The sequence below is a fragment of the Zea mays genome, chromosome 3, assembly GCF_902167145.1.
Source record: "Zea mays cultivar B73 chromosome 3, Zm-B73-REFERENCE-NAM-5.0, whole genome shotgun sequence".
In the NCBI taxonomy this organism is placed as follows: domain Eukaryota; kingdom Viridiplantae; phylum Streptophyta; class Magnoliopsida; order Poales; family Poaceae; genus Zea; species Zea mays.
Window position 1 is genome coordinate 183,477,848 of NC_050098.1, and position 20,013 is coordinate 183,497,860.

Genomic DNA, 20,013 nt, shown 5'->3' on the forward strand with positions numbered 1-20,013 from the left:
TGGGTACCCACGTTCTTAATGTTAAGAACGTGGGTACCGTCAAACATAATGTGCAGTCCACGTAGACCCACGCAGGCCAGATAAGTTCGACGGCCACGTGGCCCCGTCGAACTTAACAATAAGAACGTGGGTACCGTCGAACTTATGAGAACAAATTCGATGGCCTCCGTCGAACTTAATAACGCACGTTCTTATTGTTAAGTTCGACGGTACCCATGTTCTTATTGTTAAGTTCGACGGTACCCACGTTCTTAACCTTAAGAACGTGGGGGCCATCGAACTTACTTCTTTAAGTTCGTCCAAAAATCGCCGTCGGCTATATTCGTCGGTAAACCCACGTTCTTATGGTAAGTTCGACGGCCTATTACATTAAGTTCGACGGTTTTTCACCCACGTTCTTTAACCAGTTTTTTGTAGTGTAAAAACCAAATTTCAGAACAGAAACATCCTACAATAGTTCACTGTTGGTGGCTTAGTAACTTTATGACCCTGGATTGTGTTGACCCTGGTTGAAGCTCAATAGTTGGCGAAGGAGACCATGCATTTCTTGTGATGTCTTCTTTAAACCCTCTATTTCCTCAGAATGTTTTACCCTTGACGTTTCTGATTCCATCTTCAAATTATCCAACTCTTGTCGAAGTTCTTTTTTTTCTTGCTTCTCATTCTCAAGCTCAACCTGAAGATCGTGGACCTATAAATAAACATAACATATTACTTCATATCTAGACATGCACATATAGAGAAATAAGAACAAGAACATAATTAATTGTAGCTACTTTCAGCTAGTTGTGCTGCTAGTCAAGAATGGAATATGATCTGCTAGTTGTGCAAAAAAAGGGCAATCAAAATAGTTTTAAATTTTCTAGATACTGTCAGCATTAATTCTAGCTACTTTCAGTTGCTCTTGTGTGTACAATTGTACAGTAATGGTATAGTAACGTATGAGAGTAGATAGCAGCAACCTAGAACCATTTATTCGTCACCTAATACCCTTATCGTTGTCCATGTACAGTACTTAGTACAACATAATAAGTAGTGGCAGCAGCCGCAGCCACTAATTCTCGCAGTCAAACAAGATGTTCTCTATGTCAAACCCTTTAGAAAAAGTACATGTTGCATGTACAAATGATCCAAAGAAAGAAGGGAACATGACTGGTATGTGAAACACTTGTACCTGTGATGATATTGCACCTCTAGAGGTACTCTTGGAGGCTGAACAAACACCTGCAACACGAAGAAAAGTAGTTGATTTGACAACCTGAGAAACAGCTTCTTTTGCTGACTTTGGTTCCTGTCCATCTTGTACTGGTTCACTCATAATGCCTTCCATATCATCCTAGCAAAATGACAATAGTAGATGTTTCTTACATGGTATTATTGATGTATACTTTATGTAGAGAAGGAATAAAAGTAAACAATCACTTACAATTGCTTTCTGTACAGACTCGGTAAATCCATTTTTTTGCCACAATGGAAGTTCTTGAATAGATCAATTGAGGTGGGCTCTACATCTTTGAATATATCTTTCTTCTAAAATAATTGCAAACAGTAACGAGCTATTACCTTGAAACAAGAACATGGTCTCAAGAATAGTGATCATACACATTATTGTTTCATTTCTTACCACAACATGGGCCTGTGCAATGTAGCATCGAGATCCAGTGCGCTGATGTAACCGGACATTCTCTCGATTTAGTTGGTTTTTGGTACACTTTTCCTGCATATGATACATGAGTGACATGACACAAGAAAGTATCTGGATAATATAAAAGATTCAATGCAAGATAGCATGAATGCAACAAGATGAGATGTTGCGTCTTCAAGAAAACATTGATAATAAACAGTTGTATTGCTTATCGGGGAAGCTCTTAAACATTTAAGAATGGCACCGTATACTGTGTAAAACGAACTTCTGTGCTAACCTGCTAAAACGTGTTGAGGGCCTTTAGATCCATAATCAAAGGATAACCTTAATCCAACCTCATAATCTAGGCTTTTTTTCCAAAGAACCCCTCCTCCCGTTGTTCTCCGCCTGCTGCCAGCGGGCGGCACCGCCGTTCTCCGCCGCCCCACAACGATTTTCCCCGTTGATCCCCTCAGGAAACGTGAATCTGTCGATTGCTGCCGGCCCACAACGATCTTCTCTGGCACCTATCATGGTCGACGCCAACCCACCCAAATCATCTCGGTGCGCTGCCACTGTCGACACCGACCTGCCTCGATCTTCTCCAGTGCCTGCTGGTCTAACGAGTCCTTCGCCACCTGCTGTTGTTCTCTCTATCCCCAGCCCTTCGATCCCGGCCACATTGAGCTCAACTCCATGGATCCTGCACATCTCATTTCATCCTTTGGAACACCACTCTGTTTGGGTTTAGATAACAGAGTTCAGCAGCACTCAAGCATTCTGTTTGGGTTTACATAGCAGAGTTTAGATTAACAGCGTTCAACATTCTGTTAAGTGCACCACCACCACTCCATCAGCAACATCGAAGAAAACCAAAGCAACAGCAAGTAGTATCAGCGGCGTGTATCAGTAGGAGCACTGAAGAAAATGGTTTTGTTCTGGCAGCAGGGGGCGATGGGTCTATTTGGCTGATTGTTTGTGTGGAAGTGCTGGTGGCTGGCCTGGCATCTTCTAGGTGACGATGAGCAGGGAGCCACAGGACTGTTTGGCCTCGAAGGAGAAAATGTTTTGGTGGATAGCAAAATAGGAGAAAGTAGTGGTTCTTTAGAAGAAAAAGTTGAATATGACGTAGAACAAAAGATTTTCAGTTCTGATGAGAGAGCTGTATATGAAGAAGCCCTGAAGCATATCACTCAGGAAACGAAGGAGGAAGATCTGCCCAAAGGTGGTATGTCAGTTTTACTGCTTAAGCATCAGAAAATAGCATTGGCGTGGATGCTTTCGAAAGAGAATTGTTCACATTGTCGAGGTGGAATTTTGGCAGATGATCAGGGTGTTGGGAAGACAATTTCAACGATTGCCCTTATACAGAAGGAGATGGTTAAGCAGTCTAGGTTCATGACTGCTGGTTCATACAGTACAAAGTTTGTCCCAAACAGTGATTATGACAATGGCAGTGATGTTGTGATTAGCATGGACAAGAAAGAACCGAAAGATGAACCCTTGAATGAGCTAGATGGTTCTGCACGATTGCATGTCGCCAGCAGTCTTAAGCTCTGTGATAGTAAGCCAAACACTGCTACTGATAAAGTTGAACCTAAGAAGAAGGCTAGAGTGAGGGACTCTGCATCAAACTTGAGGTCGAAGACTAGACCAGCTGCAGGAACAGTGGTCGTCTGCCCTGCTAGTGTTCTTAGGCAGTGGGCTAATGAGCTCTCTGTGAAGGTTATGGAAGACAATAAATTGTCAGTCTTGGTTTATCATGGAAGTTCAAGGACTAGAGATCCTAATGAGTTGGCAACATATGATGTTGTTGTCACCACGTATATGACTGTGGCAAATGAAGTACCTAAAGAAAATTCTAATGATGAGCGAAAGAAATGTGAAATGGCCACTGGCTGAGTGTCTGAGGCTATGAACATAAAGCGTTAATAGATCAAATTCAGCTAGCAACAATACTCAAGCTTGTTAAATTTATATTGACTGAAAAGAATAAATGAACACCCAGGAACCAACCAATATTGGTATGGTGTCCACAATTAACATTAGAAGCTCAAAGGAAATATGTAACAAATTCCAGCATCACTAACTGACTATGTTCAAAAGGAGAATGTAGCATACCTTATCTAATTATTTTAAACATATTATAATTTAATTGGCATACCTTGTGCTTTGCGTCTGACCACATCTCCACCAATGCTTTCCATTGATCGTCTGTCATATGTTTAACTGGCGATGTGGTCCTCACTTGATTTGCTGGTATACCATTGAAATATTTTTTTTCAGCTGGTACCTCATCTGTCGTTGTCCACCCTTGAGCAAATCGGCACATGCGGCTTTGATTGCATTATTGTTGGTGTCCATGGTGAATTGGGCCTAGTAAAGAGCATAAATGGTAGAATTTCAAAAATGCAAAAAAGTTGAATGATATTTGAATGGAGTAACATTGAATGATTGAATTTCACTTACAGCAACTTTGCCGATATAGTTTGTAACAATTGACTTATCCTTCTTGTACTCTTTCCAATGCCGGAGGATGGGCATTTGTTGCCTAAGTATAATCCCGCCCTCTGATGCAAGTTTGGCAGCTTGCATAGGTGCTTCTGGCCGTATCTTTCCTTCAGCAATGTGTATGGGGATGTTAGTGCATAAACCTCTACTTATCCTATCCAGTTCTCTGCCCATACTTCTATTCCTTTTTCCATTTGGATCTATGGTTGCCTCAAGTGCACCTAATGAAATCATATAAATTGGTTAGTGTCAATCTATAAGTTGTTGTTTGCAACACACAATCAGGTTATGTATATAATGAAGCCAGAATAATTGTAATCATGGAATTGTAAAGATGATATTGCTAATCTAGCCAGAAGGACATTAATCATGGAATTGTGATGCTTAATGGTTTGTTACAAATGGAAAAGTTATCTCCAGTTTTGAGCCACACTCATTATTATGTTTACTGATTACCAGAGTAATAGGACACATGATAGTATGTAACTAATCATTGTATGAAAACAAAATGAAAATAGATTGCATTGCACAAATTAGATAGAATCACTTGCCTTGATCACTAGAGTTGTTCTGGTCCTGTTGAGGGGTGGATGTGATAGTAGAGATGCCTAAGGTTTCTACTTGTTGCAGTTCTGGACCGAAAGTTAATGCCAAATCCCTTGTATTCTGCCTAGTAAATCTTGTAGGTTCATCTTGTTGCGCAGGTGCTGTCGGGGACCATAATTAGGGGTACCCTCAAGACGCCTAATTCTCAGCTGGTAACCCCCATCAGCATAAAGCTGCAAAGGCCTGATGGGTACGATTAAGTCAGGGATCAGTCCACACGAGTGACTCGATCACGCTTCACCCGGGCCTAGCCTCGGCCAAGGGCAGCCGACCTCGAGAGACTTCCGTCTCGCCCGAGGCCCCCCTTTTTACGGCGGACACATCACCGGCTCGCCCGAGGCCTTGGCTTCGCTCAGAAGCGACCCTGACTAAATCGCCACACCGACTGACCGAGTTGCAGGAGCATTTAACGCAAAGAGTGAGTCAGACAGACAGTCAGGCCTTGCCAAAGGCGCCACGGCGAACTCCGCTCCGCCCGACCCCAGGGCTCGGACTCGGGCCAAGACCCGGAAGACGGCGAACTCCGCTCCGCCCGACCCCAGGGCTCGGACTCGGGCTAAGACCCGGAAGACGGCGAACTCCGCTCCGCCCGACCCCAGGGCTCGGACTCGGGCTGAGACCCGGAAGACGGCGAACTCCGCTCCGCCCGACCCCAGGGCTCGGACTCGGGCTAAGACCCGGAAGACGGCGAACTCTGCTCCGCCCGACCCCAGGGCTCGGACTCGGGCTAAGACCCGGAAGACGGCGAACTCCGCTCCGCCCGACCCCAGGGCTCGGACTCGGGCTAAGACCCGGAAGACGACGAAACTCCGCCTCGCCCGACCCCAGGGCTCGGACTCCGCCCTGGCCTCGGCCAAACGACCTCCGCTTCGCCCGACCCCATGGCTCGGACTCAGCCTCGGCAACAGAAGACAGACTCAACCTCAGCTTCGGAGGAGCCCCCACGTCACCCCGCCTAGGGCACAGACCCGCCACGTCAACAGGAAGCGTCATCATCGTCCTACCCTGAATCGACTCGGGTCACGGAGAACAAGACCGGCGTCCCATCCGGCCAGCTCCGCCGGATGGGCAATGATGGCGCTCCACAAGCTCTGTGACGACGACGGCCCCCAGCTCTCTTACGGAAGCAGGGCGACGTCAGCAAGGACTCGACCGCTCCAACAGCTGTCCCTCCGCCAGGCTCCGTCGCACCTCCGACAGCCACGACATCACGCCAGCAAGGTGCCAAGACCTCTCCGGCTGCCACATTGGCATGTACCTAGGGCGCTAGCTCTCTCTCCGCTAGACACGTAGCACTCTGCTACACCCCCCATTGTACACCTGGATCCTCTCCTTACGACTATAAAAGGGAGGACCAGGGCCTTCTTAGAGAAGGTTGGCCGCGCGGGACCGAGGACGGGACAGGCGCTCTCTTGGGGCCGCTCGCTTCCCTCACCCGCGTGGACGCTTGTAACCCCCCTACTGCAAGCGCACCCGCCCTGGGCGCGGGACGAACACGAAGGCCGCGGGACTTCCACCTCTCTCACGCTCGACTCCGGCCACCTCGCCTCTCCCCCCTTCGCGCTCGCCCACGCGCTCGACCCATCTGGGCTGGGGCACGCAGCACACTCACTCGTCGGCTTTGGGACCCCCCTGTCTCAAAACGCCGACAGTTGGCGCGCCAGGTAGGGGCCTGCTGCGTGCTGACGAACAGCTCCCCGTCAAGCTCCAGATGGGCAATCTCCAGCAACCTCTCCGGCCCGGGGCGGTGCTTCGTTTCGGGACTCTTGAGTTCATGTCCTTCGACGGCAGCTACGACATGATACTTCTTCCACCGCCGCGCGACAACGACAATGGCGGCCGACAACCCGCTCGTCGGCGGCGGAATCGACGACACCTTCCCCGCGTGGTGGAAGAACAACATTCGAGCTCGCTCCGTTCTCTCCCCCGCCAACGGAGGAGGAGGCGGGGCCATCAAGGCCAAGCGGGAGGCCGCGCTTCGTTGGCCGTCGAGCGAATCGACGCCCCCGACGCCCCGACGGAAGGCACGCCGGACGTCAACCTCGCGTTCAAGACGAAGGCAAGCGCCGTCCCCCCGCGACACGCTGACCCCGAGCAAGAAGACGGTGCCGGCGCGCTCGCGGAAAGCCTGCAGGACGTCGCCCTCGTACCTGAGATGACGGTGCAACCAGTCCCCGATGCGACTACGTCGCTCCTCGTCGACCAAAAGGTACCGACTAACTCCCATCTTACGTCATTTCGACTCGGCCTCAACCCGCCAAACGACCTCGCTTTGGCGGGCGCTCTCATTGAGGCGAGTGCAACCCCACTGGGGTTTCGTATACGATCGCCTTGGGACCGGCTGACGGACGTCTCGACCTACGGGCCCTCTGGGTCCGAGGAAGACGACGACCCCAGCGTCTGTTGGGATTTCTCCGAACTTGGCAACCCCAGTGCCATGCGGGACTTCATGACCGCATGTGACTACTGCCTATCCGACTGTTCCGACGGAAGCCGCAGCCTTGGCGACGAGAGCTGCGGCCCAAGCCGCGAATGTTTCCACATCGAGCTAGGGGATCCCTCCGAAGGCAACCATCTCGGCATGCCGGAGGACGGTGATCTTCCTAGGCCGGTGCCTCGCGCCGACATCCCACGGGAGCTAGCTGTGGTCCCCGCTCCAGCGGGAGGTTACGACCCACAACTCGAGCAAGTCCGCGAGGCGCAGGCCAGGCTCAACGAGGGAACAGGAGCGCTTGAGCCGATCCGTCGGGACGTCGGGCAGGTATGGGCGGACCAACCCCTGGCCGGAGAAATACGTCACCTGCCCCAAGGCCTCCAGCACCGTGTCGCCAACGATGTCAGGGTCAGGCCGCCGCCCGCATCCAGCGGGGTTGGTCAGAACCTGGCAGCCGCAGCGATGCTCCTCCGCGCGATGCCGGAGCCATCAACCACCGAGGGTCGGCGAATCCAGGGAGAGCTCAAGAATCTCCTGGAAGGCGCTGCGGCCCGACGGGCCGAGAGCACTGCCTCCCGAAGGCAAGGATATCCCTCAGAACCTCATGTCGCGACTTCCCGATTCATGCGGGAAGCCTCGGTCTACACCGGGCGCACGCGCAACACCGCGCCTGCGGCCCCGGACCACCTCGGCAACGAGCACCATCGACGCGACCGTCGGGCCCACCTCGACGAAAGGGTGCGCCGAGGCTACCACCCCAGGCGTGGGGGGCGCTACGACAGCGGGGAGGATCGGAGTCCCTCGCCCGAACCACCCGGTCCGCAGGCCTTCAGTCGGGCCATCCGACGGGCGCCATTCCCGACCCGGTTCCGACCCCCGACTACTATCACGAAGTACTCGGGGGAAACGAGACCGGAACTGTGGCTCGCGGACTACCGCCTTGCCTGCCAACTGGGTGGGACGGACGACGACAACCTCATCATCCGCAACCTCCCCCTGTTCCTCTTCGACACTGCTCGCGCCTGGTTGGAGCACCTGCCTCCGGGGCAGATCTCCAACTGGGACGACTTGGTCCAAGCCTTCGCTGGGAATTTCCAGGGCACATACGTGCGCCCCGGGAATTCCTGGGACCTTCGAAGCTGCCGGCAACAGCCGGGGGAGTCGCTCCGGGACTACATCCGGCGATTCTCGAAGCAGCGCACCGAGCTGCCCAACATCATCGACTCGGATGTCATCGGCGCGTTCCTCGCCGGCACCACTTGCCGCGACCTGGTGAGCAAGCTGGGTCGCAAGACCCCCACCAGGGCGAGCGAGCTGATGGACATCGCCACCAAGTTCGCCTCTGGCCAGGAGGCGGTCGAGGCTATCTTCCAAAAGGACAAGCAGCCCCAGGGCCGCCCATCGGAAGAGGCTCCCGAGGCGTCTGCTCCACGCGGCGCCAGGAAGAAAGGCAAGAAGAAGTCGCAATCAAAACGCGACGCCGCTGACGCGGACCTTGTCGCCGCCGCCGAGTACAAGAACCCTCGGAAGCCCCCTGGAGGTGCGAACCTCTTCGACAAGATGCTCAAGGAGCCATGCCCCTACCATCAGGGGCCCGTCAAGCACGCCCTCGAGGAGTGCATTATGCTTCGGCGTCACTTCCACAGGGTCGGGCCACCCGCCGAGGGTGGCAGGGCCCGCGACGACGACAAGAACGAAGATCACCAAGCAGGAGAGTTCCCCGCGGTCCGCGACTGCTTCATGATCTATGGAGGGCATGCGGCGAATGCCTCGGCTCGGCATCGCAAGCAAGAGCGCCGGGAGGTCTGCTCGGTGAAGGTGGCGGCGCCAGTCTACCTAGACTGGTCCGACAAGCCCATCACCTTCGACCAGGCCGACCACCCCGACCATGTGCCGAGCCCGGGGAAATACCCGCTCGTCGTCGACCCCGTTGTCGGCAATGTCAGGCTCACCAAGGTCCTGATGGATGGGGGAAGCTGCCTCAACATCATCTACGCCGAGACCCTCAAGCTCCTGCGCATCGATCTGTCCTCCGTCCGAGCAGGCGCTGCGCCCTTCCACGGGATCATCCCTGGGAAGCGCGTCCAGCCCCTCGGGCGACTCGACCTCCCCGTCTGCTTCGGGACGCCCTCCAACTTCCGAAGGGAGACCCTGACGTTCGAGGTGGTCGGGTTCCGAGGAACCTACCACGCCGTACTAGGGAGGCCATGTTACGCGAAGTTCATGGCCGTCCCCAACTACACCTACCTGAAGCTCAAGATGCCGGGCCCCAACGGGGTCATCACCGTTGGCCCCACGTACAAACACGCGTTCGAATGCGACGTGGAGTGCGTGGAGTACGCCGAGGCCCTCGCCGAGTCCGAGGCCCTCATCGCCGACCTGGAGAACCTCTCCAAGGAGGTGCCAGACGTGAAGCGCCATGCCGGCAACTTCGAGCCAGCATAAACGGTTAAGGCCGTCCCTCTTGACCCCAGTGGCGACACCACCAAGCAGGTCCGGATCGGTTCCGGGCTCGACCCCAAATAGGAAGCAGTGCTCGTCGACTTTCTCCGCGCAAACACCGACGTCTTTGCGTGGAGTCCCTCGAACATGCCCGGCATACCGAGGGATGTCGCCGAGCACTCGCTGGATATTCGGGCCGGAGCCCGACCCGTCAGGCAGTCTCTGCGCCGATTCGACGAGGAGAAGCGCAGAGTGATTGGCAAAGAGATCCACAAGCTAATGGCAGCAGGGTTCATCAAAGAGGTATTCCATCCCGAATGGCTCGCCAACCCTGTGCTTGTGAGGAAGAAAGGGGGGAAATGGCGGATGTGTGTAGACTACACTGGTCTCAACAAAGCATGTCCGAAGGTTCCCTACCCTCTGCCCCGCATCGATCAAATCGTGGATTCCACCGCTGGGTGCGAAACCCTGTCCTTCCTTGATGCCTACTCAGGGTATCACCAGATCCGGATGAAAGAGTCCGACCAGCTCGCGACTTCTTTCATCACGCCGTTCGGCATGTACTGCTATGTCACCATGCCGTTCGGTTTGAGGAATGCGGGCGCGACGTACCAGCGGTGCATGAACCATGTGTTCAGCGAACACATCGGTCGCACAGTCGAGGCCTACGTCGATGACATCGTAGTCAAGGCAAGGAAGGCTTCCGACCTCCTCTCCGACCTTGAAGTGACATTCCGATGTCTCAAGGCGAAAGGAGTCAAGCTCAATCCTGAGAAGTGTGTCTTCGGGGTGCCCCGAGGCATGCTCCTAGGGTTCATCGTCTCCGAGCGAGGCATTGAAGCCAACCCGGAGAAGATCGCGGCCATCACCAGCATGGGGCCCATCAAGGACTTAAAAGGTGTACAGAGGGTCATGGGATGCCTCGCGGCCCTGAGCCGCTTCGTCTCACGCCTCGACGAAAGAGGTCTGCCTCTGTACCGCCTCTTAAGGAAGGCCGAGTGTTTCGCTTGGACCCTTGAGGCCGAGGAAGCCCTCGGCAACCTGAAGGCGCTCCTTACGAAGGCGCCTGTCTTGGTGCCCCCGGCGGATGGAGAAGCCCTCTTGGTCTACGTCGCCGCAACCACTTAGGTGGTTAGCGCCGCGATTGTGGTCGAGAGGCAAGAGGAAGGGCATGCATTGCCCGTTCAGAGGCCGGTCTACTTCGTCAGCGAAGTGCTGTCCGAGACCAAGATACGCTACCCACAAGTTCAAAAGCTGCTATATGCTGTGATCCTGACAAGGCGGAAGCTGCGACACTACTTCGAGTCTCATCCGGTAACTGTGGTGTCATCCTTCCCCTGGGGGAGATCATCCAGTGCCGAGAGGCCTCGGGCAGGATCGCAAAGTGGGCGGTGGAAATCATGGGCAAAACGATCTCGTTCGCCCCTCAGAAGGCCATCAAGTCCCAGGTGTTGGCGGACTTCGTGGCCGAATGGGTTGACACCCAGTTGCCGACGGCTCCGATCCAACCGGAGCTCTGGACCATGTTTTTCGACGGGTCGCTGATGAAGACAGGAGCCGGCGCGGGCCTGCTCTTCATCTCGCCCCTTGGAAAGCACCTGCGTTACGTGCTGCGCCTCCATTTCCCGGCGTCCAACAATGTGGCCGAGTACGAAGCTCTGGTCAACGGGTTGCGGATCGCCATCGAGCTAGGGGTCAGACGCCTCGACGCCCGTGGTGATTCGCAGCTCGTCATCGACCAAGTCATGAAGAACTCCCACTGTCGTGACCCGAAGATGGAGGCCTACTGCGACGAGGTTCGGCGCCTGGAAGACAAGTTCTTCGGGCTCGAGCTCAACCACATCGCTCGGCGCTACAACGAAACCGCAGACGAGCTGGCTAAAATAGCCTCGGGGCGAGCGACGGTCCCCCCGGACGTCTTCTCCCGGGATCTGCATCGACCCTCTGTCAAGATCGACGACGTGCCCGAGCCCGAGGCACCCTCGGCTCAAGCCGAGGCGCCCTCAGCTCGGCCCGAGGCACCCTCGGCTCAGCCCGAGGTACCCTCGGCCCCCGAGGGCGAGGCACTGGACGTCGAGGAAGAGCAGAGCGGGGCCACGCCTGATCGAGATTGGCAGGCCCCGTACCTGCAATATCTCCGTCGAGGAGAGCTACCCCCCGACCAAGTCGAGGCTCGGCGGGTAGCGCGACGCGCCAAGTCGTTCGTCTTGCTGGGCGATGAAGGGGAGCTCTACCATCGCAGCCCCTCGGGCATCCTCCAGCGATGCATCTCCATCGCCGAAGGTCGGGAACTGCTGCAAGAAATGCACTCGGGGGCTTGTGGCCACCACGCAGCGCCCCGAGCCCTTGTCGGGAATGCTTTCCGGCAAGGCTTCTACTGGCCAACGGCGGTGGCTGACGCCACTAGAATTGTCCGCACCTGCGAAGGGTGCCAATTCTATGCGAAGCAGACCCACCTGCCCGCTCAGGCTCTGCAGACGATACCCATCACCTGGCCCTTCGCCGTATGGGGTCTGGACCTCGTCGGTCCCTTGCAGAAGGCGCCCGGGGGCTACACGCACCTGCTGGTCGCCATCGACAAATTCTCCAAGTGGATCGAGGTCCGACCTCTGAACAGCATCAGGTCCGAGCAGGCGGTGGCGTTCTTCACCAACATCATCCATCGCTTCGGGGTCCCGAACTCCATCATCACCGACAACGGCACCCAGTTCACCGGCAAAAAATTCTTGGATTTTTGCGAGGATCACCATATCCAGGTGGACTGGGCCGCCGTGGCTCATCCCATGTCGAATGGGCAAGTAGAGCGCGCCAACGGCATGATTCTACAAGGGCTCAAGCCTCGGATCTACAACGACCTCAACAAGTTCGGCAAGCGGTGGATGAAGGAACTCCCCTCGGTGGTCTGGAGCCTAAGGACGACGCCGAGTCGCGCCACGGGTTTCACGCCGTTTTTCCTGGTCTACGGGGCTGAAGCTATCTTGCCCACTGACCTGGAATACGGCTCCCCGAGGACGAGGGCCTACACCGATCAAAGCAACCAAGCTAGCCGAGAAGAATCGCTGGACCAGCTGGAGGAGGCTCGGGACAGGGCCTTACTACACTCGGCGCGTTACCAGCAGTCCCTGCGACGCTACCACGCCCGAGGGGTCCGGTCCCGAGACCTCCAGGTGGGCGATCTGGTGCTTCGGCTGCGGCAAGACGCTCGAGGGAGGCACAAGCTCACGCCCCCCTGGGAAGGGCCATTCGTCATCGCCAAAGTTCTGAAGCCCGGAACATACAAGCTGGCCAACAATCAAGGCGAGATCTACGGCAACACCTGGAACATCAAACAGCTACGTCGCTTCTACCCTTAAGATGTTTCCAAGTTGTTCATATACCTCGCACCTACGCAAAGTTTAGTCGTCAAGGAAGGATCGGCCTAGCCCCGGCAAAGCCCGACGCTCCCTCGGGGGCTAAAAGGGGAGAGACCCCCTCTGCGTCAATTTTTCCTCGAAAAAGGATCTCTTTCTAGCAGGATTACTCTCGTGCTTCTTGACTACTTCGGAAAGCGGATCCTGGAAACGACGGAGTACACGTAAGCAGCCAAGGCTGACCGAGCCGAGGGACTCCTACGCCTTCGGGATACGGATACCTCACTCATCACCTTCTGCGATAAGTAACTCACGCTCAGATAAAGCGACTCCGTGGACCGAACAAGTCTTCACGCTCAGAAGCTCTCCTGCCGAAGCAGTCCTTCAAGCTTTCTCGACTAAGTCGGGGACAGGGCCTCATGGACGGGTGAAAGTACGCGTAAGCGGCAAGGCCGACCGAGCCGAGGGATTCCCACGCCTCTGGGATACGGATACCTCACTCGTCCCTTCCGCGAGAAGTAACTCTCGCTCACACAAACATCCCTGTTACCGACAGAGTCCAGATGCTCGAAACAAGAGGAAAAAAGACGCAGCTTCGCAAGCACGGCGAGGGTGTGTTTTCTGGCCTCGGCGGCCGCAGAAGGCACACGCTACAAGACGATCTGATCCTGCAGGCTCGGGTCTTCACGCTGAAGGGAGCCGTAGCACCCTCGGCATCGACGACGTCTTCAGCTATGTCCGACCCAGCCTCGGACGGCGGCGCGGTCCAGGGACCCCTCCGGGAATCCGGCCCGAGCAGGCGGCTCGGCCGGTTACCCCTAGGGCCTCGGCCAACCGGCTTCCAAGGGTGCCAGCCCGACCCGAGGCCTCGGCGGATCGACTTTGGCGTCGGCTCCGCTGACGGACAACACGACTAGGCTCCGGCCAACCAGGTTCCCATTCTCGAGCCAACTCCGCCTCTGTTTATACTGATATCGCTACCCCTGGCCTCGGCTCATCGAAGGGCGGCCGAGGGGTCTCTTTAACTAAGCTAGAGGAGCCCCAGACAACAAGGCCGATCGGGCCGAGGGATTCCCACGCCTCTGGGATACGGATACCTCATTCGTCACCTTGACACGGGGCGACTCATGCTTGGTAAAGCGGTTCAGATAACCAACAGGCGAGACTTAGTGCTCGAAAATGAGGAAAAAACACGGCTCCGTGCCGAAATTACATACATGTTCAGGCCCCGACAGCCGCAATGAACAAAAAACACACTGGCATTCAAAGTGCCATCACAAACGGAACTCCGGTTCCGTCCCCGTGGGTACGAGCGACCTCGGGCCTGCGGGGCGGCGAACGCCGGGAGGCTCGCCAGCGACCTCTGCAGCAGCAGCCATGGCCCCGGGTGAACGCGGCCACCGGAAGGCTCTTGTTCGTGGTCCCGCTCAAGGGACACGAACAAGCCATCAAAGCCAAAGAGCGGGCCGCTCCCAAGCGCTCCGGTAGATCCTCGCTGCCGTCCTCGCCGCGAATGCGAGGAGGAAGACGGAATGTTGCATCCTAGCTGGACAGCAACAGTTCGCCTTCCCCGGCATGACTGGAGGACGACTCCGTCGTAGCGCGGGAGGGCGATTGCCACCACCAGAAGCTGGAAGAGGAGGTGGTTCGCCGACCCGCACATGAGGTAGAGTCCCGGCTCGCCTCGACCCCCGCCCCAGCGAGGATGACGAACACACCCGATGCTGAGGGCGGGATCACAGCCTGGTTTACCTCTCCCCATCCAGGAGCTGGAGGTCACCGTCTTGGGTGACCACCGGCGGGAGAAAGCAACCAGGCTGCGTGATGAAAATCCTTGAAGCCGAACGATGGCTGAGAGGTACCAACTCCCATGGAGTTGCGTTCCTCCAACGAGGAGGCAGAAAAGCGGCGGGTACCCCCCATCCGGGGGCTTGGAAGATGGAAAGACACGACGCATAAGGGAGGAAGAAGGCATGGTTGCCTTCTGAAAGGAGTCTCCCTCCTTTTAAAGGCAACTCTCCCTACGTGCGCCCCCAGACGCCGCGGGCTGAGTCTTCTCCAACACGCTCCAAGGCCCTCCCCTGCGACTCGGGGGCTGGGTCCCGCATGTCATGCAAACCAGCTCAGGGCAGAAGAAGCCAAACCGCCGCGCGTGGTGCGCACGACTGTCCAGCGGTTACAAGCGACCCCCACTTTTGCCCAGACCAACGGGCGGAAGGGGCGGGCAGCTATGCAGACGGCATGCAACCGCGCCAGGTGGACGCGCTTCTCCGACTTCTGACACGCCAGCTTGGAAGCCCAGGCCCACGCGTCAAGCAACCGGCGCGCCAGTTGCTGCATGCAAGCAACCGCACCGCCACTTGCGCCACCGTCGCGCCTCTTCGGTTGCGGAGCCTATGCCGCGACTCGAGGCGACCCAGCAGCGCTAGCCTGGCGCGTTGGTCAAAGCGACCGAAAGTGGGCCAGCAGTAATGGCGGTGGCAGGCGGGCGGGCGCAGCAGTCACGTCGTCAGCCAAGCTCACGTCTCATCCTGGGGCAGCAAGAGAGCCTCCTCCCACGGCGTGAAGACGGTGCGCCCGTGACCCGTTCCTCGAACGAATCGCGCACGCGCAACGGCCGCCTCGCCAACCACTCGCCCCGTCGCATTAACTCCGCGGCGGGACACGCGGCGCCTCTGGCGGGAGAAGCGCGCGACGCTTCACCTTCGCCGTAATAACCGCGTCAAAAAGAGGTACGCCACGTCGTTCGATTTTGTTTCCTGTTCCTTTTTCCTCTTTCTCTATCTCTTGCAACAGGGACCGGGAAAGGGGGATACCCCGAAAAGGATCCTTTTCCGCGAAGGAACCGGGCTCCGAGCCCCCCTACTGATCAGGGGTTCGAAGACTGGCCCTCCGAAGGGTTCAACAGTCGCCTCAGATCGCGTGGGCCCGACACCCACTACTGGTCAGGGGTTCGAAGGCCAGCCCCCCGAAGGGCTCCATGGCCGCCTCAGGCTACTCGGGCTCCGCGCCCATTACTGATCAGGGGTTCGAAGGCTGGCCCCCGAAGGGTTCACAGTCGCCTCAGACACCGAGCGAGGGATGACCAGGGGTACGTTCGATACATAACCGAGGCTCGGGCTACGCTCCCGAGGTACCCTAGGACATTTCCGAGACCAGCGGGAACGATCTTGTAACGGAATCCCATCGGAGGGAGGCATCGAGCCCTCGGACCCCGTCGCCAGGGGATCGGGTCCGGCAAATCACCCGCAGGTACTTTTGGGCGTGCCTCTGGGCCCCTAGCCGACCGCCAACGAACGGGGCACGGACGCCCACTCGGATTACCCGCTTGCAGCTCACCGGAGACACCATGTTCGGTGCCCATCGAGGGTAACATGGCGTATGTAAAAAGTCGAGTCTGTCCCTGATCGTCCTCTCGCCCTGTGCAGAGGCTCGGGGGCTGCTCTCGCAAAAACCGGCTCCGGCCAAACCGTTGACAGCGTCAACATACCAGCCCAAGAGCTTGGGCCCCGACCGTGCACCCGGGCTACGGCCAGTTCGCATGAGGGAACGACCAGACCAGCCGAAGCATTACGCAAGGTATTAAGACCTCGAAGGAGTGTAACCACTCCTCCGAGGCCTCGGGGGCTACACCCGGCGGGTGCGCTCGCGCGCACCCACCGGAACAAAATGCAACCGAGAAAGGCTGGTCCCCTTGCAAAAAAGTGCGACGAAAGCCTCCAAGCGAGTGCTAACACTCCCTTCGAGGCTCGGGGGCTACTGTCGGGGACCATAATTAGGGGTACCCTCAAGACGCCTAATTCTCAGCTGGTAACCCCCATCAGCATAAAGCTGCAAAGGCCTGATGGGTACGATTAAGTCAGGGATCAGTCCACACGAGTGACTCGATCACGCTTCACCCGAGCCTAGCCTCGGCCAAGGGCAGCCGACCTCGAGAGACTTTCGTCTCGCCCGAGGCCCCCCTTTTTACGGCGGACACATCACCGGCTCGCCCGAGGCCTTGGCTTCGCTCAGAAGCGACCCTGACTAAATCGCCACACCGACTGACCGAGTTGCAGGAGCATTTAACGCAAAGAGTGAGTCAGACAGACAGTCAGGCCTTGCCAAAGGCGCCACGACGAACTCCGCTCCGCCCGACCCCAGGGCTCGGACTCGGGCTAAGACCCGGAAGACGGCGAACTCCGCTCCGCCCGACCCCAGGGCTCGGACTCGGGCTAAGACCCGGAAGACGGCGAACTCCGCTCCGCCCGACCCCAGGGCTCAGACTCGGGCTAAGACCCGGAAGACGGCGAACTCCGCTCCGCCCGACCCCAGGGCTCGGACTCGGGCTAAGACCCGGAAGACGGCGAACTCCGCTCCGCCCGACCCCAGGGCTCAGACTCGGGCTAAGACCCGGAAGACGGTGAACTCCGCTCCGCCCGACCCCAGGGCTCGGACTCGGGCTAAGACCCGGAAGACGACGAAACTCCGCCTCGCCCGACCCCAGGGCTCGGACTCCGCCCTGGCCTCGGCCAAACGACCTTCGCTTCGCCCGACCCCATGGCTCGGACTCGGCCTCGGCAACAGAAGACAGACTCAACCTCAGCTTCGGAGGAGCCCCCACATCACCCCGCCTAGGGCACAGACCCGCCACGTCAACAGGAAGCGTCATCATCGTCCTACCCCGAATCGACTCGGGTCACGGAGAACAAGACCGGCGTCCCATCGGGCCAGCTCCGCCGGATGGGCAATGATGGCGCTCCACAAGCTCTGTGACGACGGCGGCCCCCAGCTCTCTTACGGAAGCAGGGCGACGTCAGCAAGGACTCGACCGCTCCAACAGCTGTCCCTCCGCCAGGCTCCGTCGCACCTCCGACAGCCACGACATCACGCCAGCAAGGTGCATAGTGCGGCTATTTTGTTTTTTTAATCTTGCCCAAGCCCTAATTAATTCATTTATCAAACATGACTCCAAATCATATTGATTATCATGTATTCTAGGAATAGAAAATATGATTATGGTGCACACAAGCGAAAGAAGAAACAAAGATTAGAAGCAGCAGCTCAATCTCAAAAGGGTGCTCTGGATAATTTCAAAAGTGAAGGGTCAGCTAGCAAATGAGGGTTTCAATGATTGGCATCACCTTGGCATTAGACTTAAAGAGCATGAAAGTGGTGCAGAACATCTTACAAATATGGCTACTTGGTATGACTTGCAAATTGAACCAAGATACTAATGGGAATATTTTAGGACTGATTGAAATGCTAGCTGAATTTGACCCAATTCTGCAACAACATGTTCAGTGCATCGATAATGATGAAATTCATGTTCATCGATAATTTGAACAAGGACGGCCTGTTCAGCGCATCAACATGATTTGCTGGTGCCTGTATATGACCACCCAACAAGGACGGCCTCTCCCTCGAGTTTTTTGCTATTATAATACTTGTTTTATTAGGCTTCTCTCTTCTCGTACTCACAATTTCTACTTCTCCCTAATAGCACTTACAAGTGAATCCATTCTTTAAAATAGTACTCTGGCCTCTTTTAAATTGTTTTTGTTTTATTTTCTGTTTTCTTCCGACAAGCATCTTTCCGATAAACCAATTTAGTTGTTGTGTAATTATTTGCAGATTGCTCACATCGTAGCTTAACTAGTACATTGCGCTTGCAATGCGGCAAAACAATTTTTTGCACCCATCAGATAGCCCACTGCTGAAAGGAAGCTTCCAATGTACTCAAATTGTTGATTAATCATAATAACAGAGTGATGTTTCCTGAAGTTCACTTGATTATGGAGAAGTTAAAATTGTGAGTACTAGAAAATAGAAGCCTAACCAAACTAGTACTACAATAGCAAAAAGCTCCTCTCCCTCATCATCCCAATGCAAGATGTCAAGAAATTACCTGTTGGTTTGGTTGATTTCGCTGTAGTTTTACGCCCAGGCGCCATGGTGGTCTCCAGATCGAGCAGCTGAGCCGACGGGGGAGTGGATCCAGCAGACTCGCCGATGTGCGAGCAGGAGCGTGAGCGATGGAGGAGTGGATCGAGCAGAAGACGGATCGATGGGGGAGTGGATCGATGTGCGAGCAGGAGACGGATCGATGGGAGAGTGGCCGGCGTGGGGAGGGACCTGTAGCCTGGAGCTCCGATTTAGCTGGGGACGTCGTGGGGAATGGGGAATGGGGAAAGTGTTCGTCTAAGTTCTAACTGCAGGTTTTGATCCATATAAACAGACGAACGTACTGAATAACTACTGTATGCTTTGCTAGGTCGTCACTAAGTGTCATGTAGCGTAGTGGTATGTCTTGGTTTCCTGAGACTATAGATTCTAGGTTCGAATCCTTGCTTTGATATAGTTTTTCCCTTTTTTGCATTATTTTGCCAATTTAAAACATGTAAACAAAATTTTGTATGTTTAATTGAATTGTTTTTATATCAATCCTTTTTTGCATTATTTTGCCAATTTAAAACATGTAAACAAAATGGTACACCTTACTCTAGTCTTTACTCGGCATCGCTATCATCATCATCCTCCTCGACAAGAATTGTTGGACTTTCATCATCACTAACATATTGCCATATAGTTTCATCTTCATCATCGCTTGTCCCGTCTCCTTGCACATTGTCTTGCCTTGGTTTACGAAACTCGTCAACTAAACTTGTATCGACGTGGTGACAATCTTCACTATCCAGTACTTCATCATTCAAATTGCCTTCATTCACTTGTACATGAAAACCTGCACATGTTTCGTCTTGGTATGATAGTCCCAAGCCCATGGGTGTTTCCTCATTTTCATTTTCAGTTACATTCCATAAGTGCCTATGTGTAAACTTTTGAACAATTCTCCAGCTTTCACAGTGTTTAGTGTCATCCAAGTAAAATACTTTTGTTGCTTGTGTTGATAGAATAAAAGGATCATCCTTGTACCAACAACTACCATGGTTGATGCTTCTAAAATATCCATCATCTTTCATTCTAACCTTCTTGCTATAAGTGTCAAACCAGTCACAACGAAATAGAACCACTGTGCGACATTTGGACATATCTGAGTTATAACGCAA

The 20,013-nt window shown here is 55.0% G+C and overlaps 1 pseudogene; it reads right to left on the minus strand.

Annotated features, from left to right (window-relative positions):
* Window positions 1-432: 432 nt before the first annotated feature.
* On the minus strand, window positions 433-18,900 carry LOC103650996 (uncharacterized; annotated as a pseudogene).
* Window positions 18,901-20,013: the final 1,113 nt, after the last annotated feature.